Genomic DNA, 13882 nt, shown 5'->3' on the forward strand with positions numbered 1-13882 from the left:
GTAGGAATAACCGTGTCATGATGATATCGCGGCTTATTACAGAGGTGCTCACTCCACAGGGACAGTGATTTTCAGCTTAATTTGTCCCATGTGATTGGCCAAAAACATTGTAATCTGCATAATTGGTATTCTTGAAAGATCAGCAAATTGGCATATTTATACTGCAAATTAATTTTCCACGGGGCTGTAGGTAAATCTTATCTAGTACTTGTTCTTCCTGTAGTGTTTAGCTAATGATTGCAAAGTAATTGCTTTATGTAAAACAGCCCATGCTTGTGTGACAGTGATATTGGGAAAAGTTGAGAACAATTACACGAATATAAAAAAATAAAAAAAATTGTTTTAATAGTTTAAGCTGTCAATTGAAAACTTTTATTTAGGGATGGACCATAAAGACATAAAACGATGCATTGCCAATACCAGCGGAACAGATGCTAGCTGTCATTTTTCCAGTCCAAAAAATGTTTCTATTGGCTAAAGTTAAATGGCTTCTCTGGGGTTTCACATAGTCTTTCTTTCAGCTAACCCGTGGAAGTAAGAGTTTCAGCAGTAATTACCATTCTGTCACGCTGCTGATTCCACACTCTCGGCTGTGATCATAGGACCACCCAACTTTCTGTGGGCTCTTCCTCTGAGATCCTGACTGTATGTGTTCCTGTTCAGAAGACACTGGAGCACATTCGGACAGGACCTCGGCAGAAGATCCTGCAGTCATGTGATCACAGCCAACATCGCAGAATCGGCAGTGCGATGGAATGGTAATTACTACTGAAACTCTTCCTTCCACAGGTTAGCTAAAAGAGAATTTAGGTAAAACCCTGGAGAACCCCCTTAATGTCCGTCTAGGGTTTTATTTCACAGGACGATACAGTAGGGCCTTATAGAAGTCTAAAAAGGCCCATTACAGCTCTGTACAGTGGAGGTTGTTTGGAGCCTTAACACAATCGTGTACGAAATTTTACCTTTTATCAGTATTCCCCTTTAATTTGAGTTTCAGTAGCTTATCGGAGACCACCAACGTTCAGTGTGTGATAACCATATGCACTATGATCTAAGGAGGAAGTATATTATCCAGGTCAAATAATGCTTAAATGAAGGTTGTAAAATTAACCCGTCACATTTTAGCCTGCAGTCACCACTGCTGCTACGCTGTAACACAAAGGATGTCTTCTTCATTGAGCGGATGTAGGCAGACAATGGTATCCCTATTTTGCTTTTAACTTCCGTTTAATGGAAAAATAAAAGGACCACATACATGCATCCTGCACTTCACATTCTGGTTTCACTGAGCTATTGCTCAATGGTTTGTTCATGATTGGTATCTCATGCTTCCTCTTCTACTACAGATATATAGATAGGACTTTTGTGTTAGACAATCATTGCATATGCTGAAAAAGTTAAATTGGTAACTGGTCTAATTTTGTCTCTTTAAAAAAAGTAGACAGTTGACCGTTATTACAGATTGGAATACATAAGTGTATGTACAAACAGCATTTTTAGGGTATGGCCACACAGTCTAGTTTCCTGATGCAGTCTTGCATCATAAAAGGAGAGAAAGTGTAAAGGACAGATACGACTTCTCATTTTTATGTAATTTTTTTTAATTTTAAAGGTATTTCAAGGATATATACTATGGAGTTACATCACTCTAAAATGAATAAATGTAAGCATTTCTTTACATAATGGAAAATAATATAAATATATCCATCTTAAAATAAAGTCATTAATACAAGAACAAATAAAATATGACAAACCTGGAAAGGATAGGGGAGGAAAGAAGGGGGGAAGGAAAGGAAAGGTGAATGGAAGAACGGGTAAAGGAAAAATAAAGGTTACCAGTCAAGATAACAATTTAGAAAACAGTTTAGAAATGGGTCTATGTACAGACCTCTTGGTATGACTATATAAGCTATAACAAATACTTAATTAAACATCAATCACATAAAAACATATTTGCTTTTTCTGGTGTCAAATATGAGAACATTTGGGAAAAATGGACTACATATCTGTGTGTGACGACTTCTCATTTTTATTTTTAATCCACTCCTAGTTTTCACTTCCAAAACTGCATCAGTAGACATGACCATGTAGCCGTACCATCAGATACACCTAAGGTTAGACTTGTCCACGTCAGAGAACCAGAGGATTCTCCCATGGGCCCAGAAGGTCCAGGAAAAAAATGAAAACATTTGGTGCTAACTTTGGGCCCGTCACTTGCCACTAGGTTGTATTTTTTGGATTTTTAAACTTTATTAAACTTTATTGATTTATATATGGGTTGGGTCCCAAAAATAGTTTCCTCTGGTGGACCCAAGGAACTCCAGTCCGACCCTGTGTACATCCAATTACAGTATATTCCTGAAGATATTTTACGAAGGCAGGATGCCATTCTGATGCCAGATGGAGCATTAGAACCATAAAGATAAACTTATCGAAAATGTAAAGAAAAGTGGAAATTTAACAAATTTTACATCTATTGAGTAACAGGAGAACATTTGTAACACTAGTATACAAAACTGTTTTTCAGCCTCCTTCAACATGATTTAAAGATTCACCAGACTGTAGCCTTTTTGCCACGTCTTAGTGGTACAGTTTTTTGGCCTGTTCTTTCTGGAGTCAGAGGGGAATTTATCAATGTGCCAAAATAATTACGATGTTTGCTCCTCTGGTGCATTTTGCCCTACAGCGGACTAGATAAAGATTGGTGTATGAAACTCCAGTCCTGATTAATTTCCCACATAGTTCTTTATTTTTGCTATATAAATGAAAACGGATTAGGTAGTACTCATGATTTTTGTCAATTCCCTGGGCACCATTTTCACCTATAGAGTATAATATACACACATACAATGGGCACCTCCCCCTAGGGCCCTCTATATCGCGTCCCAGGTGTAGGAAATGCAGAGTGGTATGTTGCGGCCTAAAATGTCTGTGTGTCACGGTGCTCCTACCTGTATACAGTTGGACCCCAGGCTTTGGTTCTGAAGCAATAAATAGGGAGGAATAATTTAGGGATTTGGAATAATAACTTGAGTCCAGACCTTGAGATGAAGTTCAATGGCAGCTTTACCTGAATAAACGTTTCTCCAAAACAGTGAATAAAAACTTAGCGGCTTCACCCAGATCCCAGAAAAGAGGACTGGTGCACACCCCACGGCACCCCCCAATGCCGTAGTAATGAAAGGAAATAGTTAATGAAAAAGGCGGGGGGCACTCAATAACTTGCAAAACATGGACCTCAATATATAGGTCAGTGGCATAAAACCCTTTTAATTTCAATAATAAGTGAATAATATATAAAATGCAATAATAAAACTATAGAACAAATAAGAACAATTGAATGCGTGCAGACAATCCCCTATATAGAGGTATGAGTACTGCTCAGTATAGTCCCAATTGTGTAAACGTGCCCGTATTGTAGGGGTATAGTCCTCCTGTAAATCTTTTTTTAGACATTTTAAGGAATATCACAATTGTGATATATATATATCACAATTGTGATATTCCTTAAAATGTCTAAAAAAAGATTTACAGGAGGACTATACCCCTACAATACGGGCACGTTTACACAATTGGGACTATACTGAGCAGTACTCATACCTCTATATAGGGGATTGTCTGCACGCATTCAATTGTTCTTATTTGTTCTATAGTTTTATTATTGCATTTTATATATTATTCACTTATTATTGAAATTAAAAGGGTTTTATGCCACTGACCTATATATTGAGGTCCATGTTTTGCAAGTTATTGAGTGCCCCCCGCCTTTTTCATTAACTATTTCCTTTCATTACTACGGCATTGGGGGGTGCCGTGGGGTGTGCACCAGTCCTCTTTTCTGGGATCTGGGTGAAGCCGCTAAGTTTTTATTCACTGTTTTGGAGAAACGTTTATTCAGGTAAAGCTGCCATTGAACTTCATCTCAAGGTCTGGACTCAAGTTATTATTCCAAATCCCTAAATTGGGACTATACTGTGCAGTACTCATAATACCTCTATATAGGGCATGCAATTGTTTTTTGTTTTGTTGCATTTTATATGTTCTTCTTTTATTGAGAATAAAGGGGTTTTATGCCATTGACATATACACTCACCTAAAGAATTATTAGGAACACCATGCTAATACGGTGTTGGTCCCCCTTTTGCCTTCAGAACTGCCTTAATTCTACGTGGCATTGATTCAACAAGGTGCTGATAGCATTCTTTAGACATGTTGGCCCATATTGATAGGATAGCATCTTGCAGTTGATTGATTTGAGGGATGCACATCCAGGGCACGAAGCTCCCGTTCCACCACATCCCAAATATGCTCTATTGGGTTGAGATCTGGTGACTGTGGGGGCCATTTTAGTACAGTGAACTCATTGTCATGTTCAAGAAACCAATTTGAAATGATTCGAGCTTTGTGACATGGTGCATTATTCTGCTGGAAGTAGCCATCAGAGGATGGGTACATGGTGGTCATGAGGGATGGACATGGTCAGAAACAATGCTCAGGTAGCCCTTGGCATTTAAACGATGGCCAATTGGCACTAAGGGGCCTAAAGTGTGCCCAGAAAAAATCCCCCACACCATTACACCACCACCACCAGCCTGCACAGTGGTAACAAGGCATGATGGATATATGTTCTCATTCGGACTCTACCATTTGAATGTCTCAACAGAAATCGAGACTCATCAGACCAGGCAACATTTTTCCAGTTTTTAACAGTCCAATTTTGGTGAGCTCGTGCAAATTGTAGCCTATTTTTCCTGAGTGGGGTCTTCTGCTGTTGTAGCCCATCCGCCTCAAGGTTGTGCATGTTGTGGCTTCACAAATGCTTTGCTGCATACCTCGCTTGTAACGAGTGGTTATTTCAGTCAACGTTGCTCTTTTATCAGCTTGAATCAGTCGGCCCATTCTCCTCTGACCTCTAGCATCAACAAGGCATTTTCGCCCTCAGGACTGCCACATACTGGATGTTTTTCCCTTTTCACACCATTCTTTGTAAACCCTAGAAATGGTTGTGCGTGAAAATCCCAGTAACTGAGCAGATTGTGAAATACTCAGACCGGCCCGTCTGGCACCAACAACCATGCCACGCTCAAAATTGCTTAAATCACCTTTCTTTCCCATTCTGACATTCAGTTTGGAGTTCAGGAGATTGTCTTGACCAGGACCACAACCCTACATGCATTGAAGCAACTGCCAGGTGTTTGGTTGACTAGATAATCGCATTAATGAGAAATAGAACAGGTGTTCCTAATAATTCTTTAGCTGAGTGTGTGTGTGTGTGTGTGTGTGTATATATATATATATATATATATATATATATATATATATATATATATATATATATATATATGTGTGTGTCCATGTATTGCTAGTTATTGAGTGCCCCCTGCCTTTTTCATTTAAAGTGTAACTGCCATTTAACTACCAAAAATGAAATTCCTAACATATGTGATGCTGAAGGGAAGATATTTATGAAGCTGCATTTTTCAGCTAATTCTACCTTTCTGATATCTGTATTCAGCCCTTTGCAACCTTATTTCTCTGTGCCTCTATTTCATCACTTCCTGTGATTATATTTGCCCTTCCTTGAGGCCATCCTGTATTTCCCTCACTTCCCATAAGCCCTTGCTCTCCTCACATGAACTAGCAGGACCAATCAGAATGCAGATAACTTCCCACAGTACCCAGAGCAGTGTGTATCCTCATATACAGCTAACCAGAGATGAGCCCTGCAATTACATTAAATCAGCATTTCTTTTAACCTCTTAATAGCCAGCTGTCTGACAGCTGGTAGTTCGGTTGGCTTTGCCGAACTCTCTGCATAAGCGCTGTCAGTCACAGCGAAGGGGCAGGGAAGGGGGCGTGGTTGCTGTGACTTAAAGCAAGGAGGCTGCCGCCTCCTTGACTTCAAGCATGTGTGGAGAAGCGCGCTGGGCAGGGGATAAAACAAAGTTTTCAGTACTTTTGCTGCATCTGCCTTTAGGAAGAAAGGCATCATCAGAAACACACTGCTGGCTACACGCATGTACTGCTGGTGGCTTGGGATGGCTTTGGGAGGTGACAGGTTCCCTTTAACTATTTTGTTTCTCCAAAACAGTTTACAGGCTTCATCTTGGTTCCAGCAGGCTTTAGCACGTCCAACAGACGTGCCCCTGCACTCTCTCTTCCCCTAGCTGGGGGGTAAGCTAGACTGAAGCTAACTGGTCCCCACCCTTCTTGCAGGAAGTAGGGCTTGCCCACTTCCATTCTATCTAAATTTAGCTCTGCCGTGTTTGCTGCCACCTGCTGGTGAACCAGGCACATTACATAAACAGTTACATAACATTACAAATGCATAGTGTGGAGGACCTGGAATAAATGCATACGATGACATTCAGGTTAGCCTATTAGAGATAGTAGCAGGGTGCAGGAGTGGTAACGCCACTCTGGGGTGTTACATATACTACAAATCCAATCTGTATAGAGCATGCACTTTGGTCAGGCCCTATGATCAGTAGAACTTCGGGTAGGCCGCTATATTCACAAGCATTGATTAATTTGTTTTCTACCTTCTGACCAATCCACTTTGAGTAAGAACCTGTAAAGACATTACCTCAGCCATGCCTGTTAGATAGTAGTTGTCTATGCCTCAACTTGCAAAGAGATTTGTTAGACCAGATTTGTTGGAAGCTGCTCATTTTTGCCTGTTTTCCCAATTTTTCACAATCGGACGACTACCACTTGAAAATTTAACATGAACATGTTGTTAAACGTTCAAAATGGCTCTGTGGCCAAAAATATACCTGTTTGTCAGGATCAGTCAAATATGGTCAATTTTTTTTTTTTTTTTTTTTACATTTTGTGTAAACCCATTGTGGGTTTTTTTTTTTCTGGTTTAATGTGGTTTTCACAATGTGATTTCCCACCAATCGACCACATTCTGGCCTATGCTTTATCACAAGCCATTATTGGTTCAAAATTATTGAAATAACAGACAGCAGAGTCTGTGTGTAGGTAAACAATGTAAGTTACAACCCTACTAACCCTAACAGTTGCGTAGTGTGGGTTGCCAGCACCCGGGGCAAGCCAAGTATTGCGCCCCCAAACCTGTGGCCACACCTCTTTTTACAGATAATGTAGTAGATATCACCTGCAGTCCTATGTAACACCACAGATGACACAGTGATAACTGAGTACAGATAATGTATTAGATGGGTCATGGGTGTGAGCCCCCAGAATTCAGAACAAGCACAGTGTGACCTGAAGTCTGGCCCAGGCTGCTACAGTGTGGGCAAAATTCTATATCCACCCTCCCATCACTACAGAACATACAGGGTAATACAGCGCCCCATACCTCTTACATCCAGAGATGTCTTCTTTGATGTAGATGTTCTCTTTCCTCATCTTCTCCTTTCAGACCTTCAGACCAGACCATCATTTTTCAGCTATTTCTTGTCTCTGCAGATTGACAAAGAAAATATTAGTTTACTACTTTTCCATCATCCTCCCATCTTCTGGACAAATCACCCTACCACCCCAATACTGTGCCACTGTGCTCCCCAATATTATACTGCAGAAACAGAAAACCCCCCTGAAAATACTAGTGTTACACAGATAATGCCCCCTTCAATAATGATTGGCACACACTGCCCTAGAATAACTGCGCCCAGCAAACGCTAATAATGTAAACATAACGTCCCCCAAAATTAATTGTGGTAAGCTGTTACTGTGCCAAGGTGCCCCCACAGTAATAGTGCTCCCAAAAGTCCCACCAATAGTAATAATTCTCTGCTAGACCACAAATGGTAGTAATAGTGCTCCTACAGTGCCCCCAACATGTCCCCACTGTGCCCCAGAAGTAATAATGCTCCCATAATGCCCATACTAGTAATCATGTTCCCCATAGACTCCCAGTAGTGATAAAGCCCACCATAATGCCCCCCCCCCAGTAGTAATAATTCTCCTTATAATGTGTCAGTACAAAAAATGCTTCCTTATAATGTGTGCTAGTGCAAAAAAATACCCCCTTTTAATGCCTCAGTTGAGCTAATGTCCCCATAGTGCCCCCATAATGTGCCAGTATAAAATATCCCTATATAGTTCCCCCAGTAAATTCCCCATAGTGCTCCTCTTCCTCCTAGTGCCCCCCATAATGTACCAGTATAAAATGCCCCATATATAGTGCCCCAGTAAGATGCCCTCAGTGTTCCCATAATTTGCAAGTATAAAATACCCCTTCCTAGTGCCCCCCATAAATGACCCCATAGTACTCCTCTCCCCCCTTCCCCATAAAACCCACCATAATGTGTCCCAGTATAAAATGCCCCTATACAGAGCCCCCCCATCTAAAATACCCTTTCTTTGTGGCCTCAATAGATGCCCCCATAGTGCAACCCAATAATGTGCCAGTAAGAAGTGCCCCCATAGCGCTCCTTTCCGTATTGTACCATTAAAAAAATAAAATAAACACTTAACTTCATCAGGCTGGCAGCAATGCGATGCAGGCACTAGAGCCGTACAGCGCATCAGAGGAAAGGAGAAGGGAGATGCCTCTCCCCTGCCCCGCCGCAGCACATCTATCTGTATCGCTGTCCTGAGGACGGCAATACAGATAACTATGGAGATGAGCGCTTCCACAATGGAAGCGCTCATCTCCCTGTGCCCTGCTGCCGCCCCCCACTTCGCCCTTCACCTCGCGGCCCCCTGCAGTTTTGCGCCCGGGGCAATGTCTCCCCCCACGCTACGCCACTGAACCCTAAGGCTAGTTGCAAACTAGTGTCAGAGATCTGGCAGGCTGTTCTGGCAGGGAACAGACTGCTGGGCCGCTGCGCACACCGCCATTGCTGGAGGTTTGTAAGGCTCCATCTGGCCCCATTCACCATATTGGGAGAGATCCAGCTACATTCCAGCAGATATTCCAAGAATCGCGCAACTAGCCTAAATCTTTCGCTACATCATTTTGCCCCTGCCCACCCTGGAGCATACCAGTCTTTTTTGGGATGATGCTTATGACCAATAAAACACATTTCCATTTGGTGGAACCCTTCATTTAAGCCGTATTGGTAAAATGTAAAATGTTATGCATGGCTACCTAATAGAGGACCCTTCACCTCTCCTGATATGACTAACTGCTTGCATTCCTTGTGTAATAATTCTGGAACATATATTTTGACTGTTATACTATTACTTTATTGTTACTGCTAGAAATTACGAATGAGTTGCTAATGGTTTGCAATGAAGGTCCAGTTGGGTGTTAACAGTTGAGGGTTTGGACACGATGGTCTGACACTGGCAGAACAGATTGGATAGTGTCGGACTGTGCAGGAACACCCCCCCCCCCCAACTGGTAACACCCAGCTGGACCTTTATTGCAAACTGTTAGTAATTCATTAGCAACTCTAGCAGCAATAATACGGAATGATACACTATAGTCATAAGAATAGATGCTCCAGAATGGTTATTACATGGGAATGGAAGCAGTTACTAAAACAGACCTGTTGGGAGAGGTGACGGGTCCTCTTTAAGAGTGAATAGAAGGAGCAGTGAAGTAACCTAGTGATGATTGTCTCTGATGTAGAAGGTCGGTGGAGTATAATTGGTTCATAATCTAGGTCTTGTGTCTCTTGTTCTTAGACATGAGGTGGTCTTGCCAGTTATAATCCGGGTAAGTATTTGCAGCTCTGTGTGAGCGGAAATAATAATGCCTAACTGTTCACGTGTGTTTGCCTAATATGAGATCTAACTGTGAAGCACATGGATGCCAAGCTAAGGTGCAGAGGGATTGGTAGTCTCCAGATGTACAGCTGAGACCCCACATGTCCATATGTAATAATGAATCCTTCAGGCTCTGTTGGAGGTAAAGTAAGAGGAGGGGTACCTTGCCTTACATAACCCAGGCACAGCTGCTGCCCGAGTGTACAGTCACTCGTATGAGCCATGCCGCAGGGGGATATACAGGAGCTGAAGGCTCTGCCCTTCATATAAAGTGTGAAATGGACATCGCTTTGACCTCTGTGGTGGTAAAGTCTACAGAGTTGTGACAGTGAAAGGTAGGTTACGTTTGGAGACTACATAATATTTGCCATGGTGCCTGGACTTCTGCTGATGTCTTATTAAACATGACAGCCGTTTTCTACCATTAACCCTGTCATTGCTGAGACACTCCTTGGTGTATGAAATGGCCGTACAGTTTTTTTTTTTTTTTTTTTCCACATCTTTAGTGGCAAGAGACGATTTGTAAATAATAATATAAGGGAGTGACTGGTTCATTGTGCTCCATAGCTGTAATGGGTGTGATGATGTCCCTAGGCTGTAATTTGAGTGCCTGCTCTAGGTCTCGGATCCTACGGTGTATAATGAGAGATGGAACAAACACCTTTTATGGACTTAATTACATCTGTCTGTATTAATTACTTGCTGTCAGCAAAGAAAAGAGAATTGATATGAAAATGATTGCCTTTCTGCTTTCAGGTGATACTCCTAAACATGGAGATTGAATTGACATAATCTCACTTTATAGTTCAGCTGAGAACTATACATCATTTGAGACTTGGATGTAATGTCTTCAATCAGCTGTGATAGTAAAGGGGTAGTCCATTCCTGGCCCATACTCAATATAGGCCATCAATATCTGATCATCCGAGGTCCAACGCCACACACCCCTACTGATCGCCCGTTTCAGAATAGCTTCCGAAATCTGTACCAGAACTACACAGCTCCATCCATTGTGTGGTGGATGGAGCTGATTACTGCAGCACTGCTTCCATTGAAGTGAATGGGAGCAGTGCTCCAGTTACAAGCTCCATCCACTGTACAGTGAACAGAGCTGTGCAGTTTGGGTGCCAGAGCTTCTCTGAAACGGCTGATCGTTGAGGGGTGTCCGACCCTGGCTGATCAGATAATTTTTGATTTAATTTAAAATGTATTTTTAAAGGAATATGAAAATGTTTGGGTGGTAGAGATCAGTCTGGAAATGCTGAAATTTCTTCCCCTCCCAAATTATTGATTGTATAAAGATCTCACACCTCCTGAATTTAATGGAAATCTGCTGCCAGTTTTATGCTGCCCCATCTGATTGCACACCGGGGGAGATTTATCAAAACTGGCTTAGTTGCCCATAGCAACCAATCAGATTCCACCTTTCATTTGCTACAGGCAACTAAGCCAGTTTTCCCCCTATAGTCTTCGTGCAGAAGTTCACTTTAATCCCTGCTTGACCCTGACAGTAAGTGGTCAGTTTCCCTGCAGCACCCACCGCAGGGGAAATTAATCATTACACATTGCTGATTCAAATCAGTTGGTTGTCTGTGTAAAAGCTCATTCAAACAGCCGTATGCTGTTTGCAAAAACACTGATCCGTTTTTTTGCGGCCGATTCAGCATGTCCGCAAAAAAGATTGCATTCAGTTTTTTTTGCCTACCCATAGACTTCAATGGGGCCATGTCCTGATTTTCACTGACAAGTATGGCCTCTTGCACATGACCGTATGTATTTTGCGGTCTGCAAAAACGGATCCGCAAAAAATACGGATGACATCCATATGCATTCCGTATTTAAATCTGTAGTACATTCTGTATCTTGCGGAACGAAACAGCTGGCCCTTCCTTCATAGAACAGTACTATCATTGTCCGTAATGTGGACAATAATGGGACATGTTCTATTTTTTTGCAGAAATATGGAAACGGAATGCACACGGAGTAACTTCCGTTTTTATTGTGGACCCATTGAAGTGAATGGTTCCGCATACAGTCCGCAAAAAAAAACTGAACGGACACGGAAAGAAAATACGTTCGTGTGCAAGAGGTCTATAGGACACGTTTCATTTGTTTTGCTGAGCCATAGAATGGAAGGAAAGGGGCCCATAGAAGTGAATACGGCAGCATCTAATCCGCAAAAAAACGGATCCACATTTTTGCAGACAACATACGGCTGTCTGAATGAGCACTAATGCAGGACAGGATAGGTCCTCCAGAGTTGTTAAGAAACGCTCTTTGTAGTTATTCTTGACTTTCGACAATAGATGAAGGTCCTAGACAGAAGACCACTCTCTATCTTCTCAGAATTAACTAATAGGGTGTATGAAAATACATCATCCACCCCCCCCCCCCCAATAAAAAAACAAATATATCAGTTTACATGGGGTATGCTGCCTTGCTGATTGGGTCTTCCTACGTACTTTCGTTCTCGATCATCGGGCTGTGTAAGAGGTCTCTAAGAGTGGACATTCGGCGCCAGTATCTGTTGGCCAAAGGATCTTTCGGACAATAGCTGTTTCTGCCAGCCCAGGCCAATCATGCATATATTCTCAATGGAAGGGCCATACCTCTCCTGAAAAAGAAAGGATCAAGCATGTAAACTTCAACGTGCCCAATCCTGATAGGACTTTCGGAAGTCCAGAAAAATGTCTACTCCCCATCAGAACTACATCTTGGGCTTCAGAACCTCTAGAAATCTTTGCATAGATAGCTCATCACGTCTTGCTTGTTTATGTGGAATAATGTGTAACAACTGTCATCTCTGTTCAACGCTTCGCTCTTGAGAATGGTGAAATGGTTAATGTTTGCTAGTAGAGAGAGGGTAATGGTACCTGGGGGTATTTCTTCTAGTTGGGTGATGAGCAATCGTTGTACACAACCGTTCCTCTTTAGGCGCATATAATCATGTAACAGATAATATTAGAGATTTGGAGGATTATGTTGGAGAACCATGTTAAATGTCTGACCTTGACCAGAGAAACTGTTACTGATGTGGTGTGTCCCCCCCCCCCCCTTCTTTGTTGTGCGACAGAAGGGAAAGCACTTGGTATTATGAGGGTAGGATAAGGATTCTCCCTCAGGGGAGCTTAGGCTGCAGTGCATGTGTGTATGTGACGTGGGCCTCTCTTTACATCATAAAGAGCGAGGGACAGGCTCTACAGGCCGGGATGAGCACACGCTGATACTGGCAGGGATTCAGCCTTGGCCCCCTCCTCCAGTCACCACATCCCTCAGCCCCCTCCCTTCTTCCCTGCTGCGCCTGTGCTAGCTAACAATGCAGCACAATAACCAAGGCAGCCGGCTCTCTAAGAGCTTCCATGAAGTGAGAGCAAAGAAGGCAACCGAGCAGGGGTGAGTTGGCAGTGGCCTTTCTACCCATTTCTTTCCCTATTTAAATTTCTGGATTTAGATGACCTTCACGTTTACATCCCTGCATGCCCCGCAGCTGCATAGACCCCTCTGCCGGAAAGTCTGTTTATACGAATGGTTCCCCTGCCAACTTCTATACGTCTTGCTATACGTTAACGATGGTCCTAAAGCCCGGTATTGTAATGCATCATCAATGAGGCTTTCTAACGCGTAATAAACTTTCTTCGGCGTATGGTGTCACGGCCTTGTTGTCTCACCATGTCAGGCGGTGTAGTACATATGTTGTATGTCGTATGCACAGTCTGAAGACCCCTGTAACCCTGTGCTCCTTGTTATGTTGCCTGTGGCCTGACAACGGTGACTTAGTGGCCGGCTCGGATCTAGTTAGACCTTACTTGCTCAATATTGCTGATGTAAGAAAAGGGAGGAAGAGATCATCTGTGGTCTGAAAATATTGTACTCCTCGATGTTCAGAACCATGTTTTCTTCATTGCCGTAAATATGCCACGTTCAAAAATGTAACCAGTGCTACAATGTATCAGCCATAGTTTGGTGCAAAATGGTGCCAAAGCTCATTAAAGAATTTTAGATGTTGATTATGTCCATTTTAGAAAATAACTGCAAACATCAGTGTTTCTTTACAGTTGTCTCACATGTTATCTATCATATATGGCTGTGCCATCCAGGAGACATACATCATCAAGTCTTCCTTGTTACCAAGTTTTGTTATTGGCACTACCCTTTCATTTTAGGTATAGCCTACATGTTTTTCCTTCATTTTCTG

The 13882-nt window shown here is 42.2% G+C and overlaps 1 protein-coding gene across 5 annotated transcripts in view; it reads left to right on the forward strand.

Moving 5' to 3' along the window:
• Window positions 1–13882, forward strand: part of NCKAP5L (NCK associated protein 5 like) — an 83680-nt gene that overhangs the window by 32822 nt on the left and 36976 nt on the right. The window contains exon 1 of one of the 5 annotated variants that reach the window (XM_044287130.1): window positions 13005–13080. The exons of the other annotated variants lie outside the window; for them this stretch is intronic. The gene's annotated coding sequence lies outside the window, so the exon portion shown is untranslated. Of the gene's footprint in view, window positions 1–13004; window positions 13081–13882 lie in introns of those variants that run through there. 5 annotated transcript variants of the gene reach the window in all.

Source organism: Bufo gargarizans, chromosome 3 (genome assembly GCF_014858855.1).
Source record: "Bufo gargarizans isolate SCDJY-AF-19 chromosome 3, ASM1485885v1, whole genome shotgun sequence".
Classification (NCBI taxonomy): domain Eukaryota; kingdom Metazoa; phylum Chordata; class Amphibia; order Anura; family Bufonidae; genus Bufo; species Bufo gargarizans.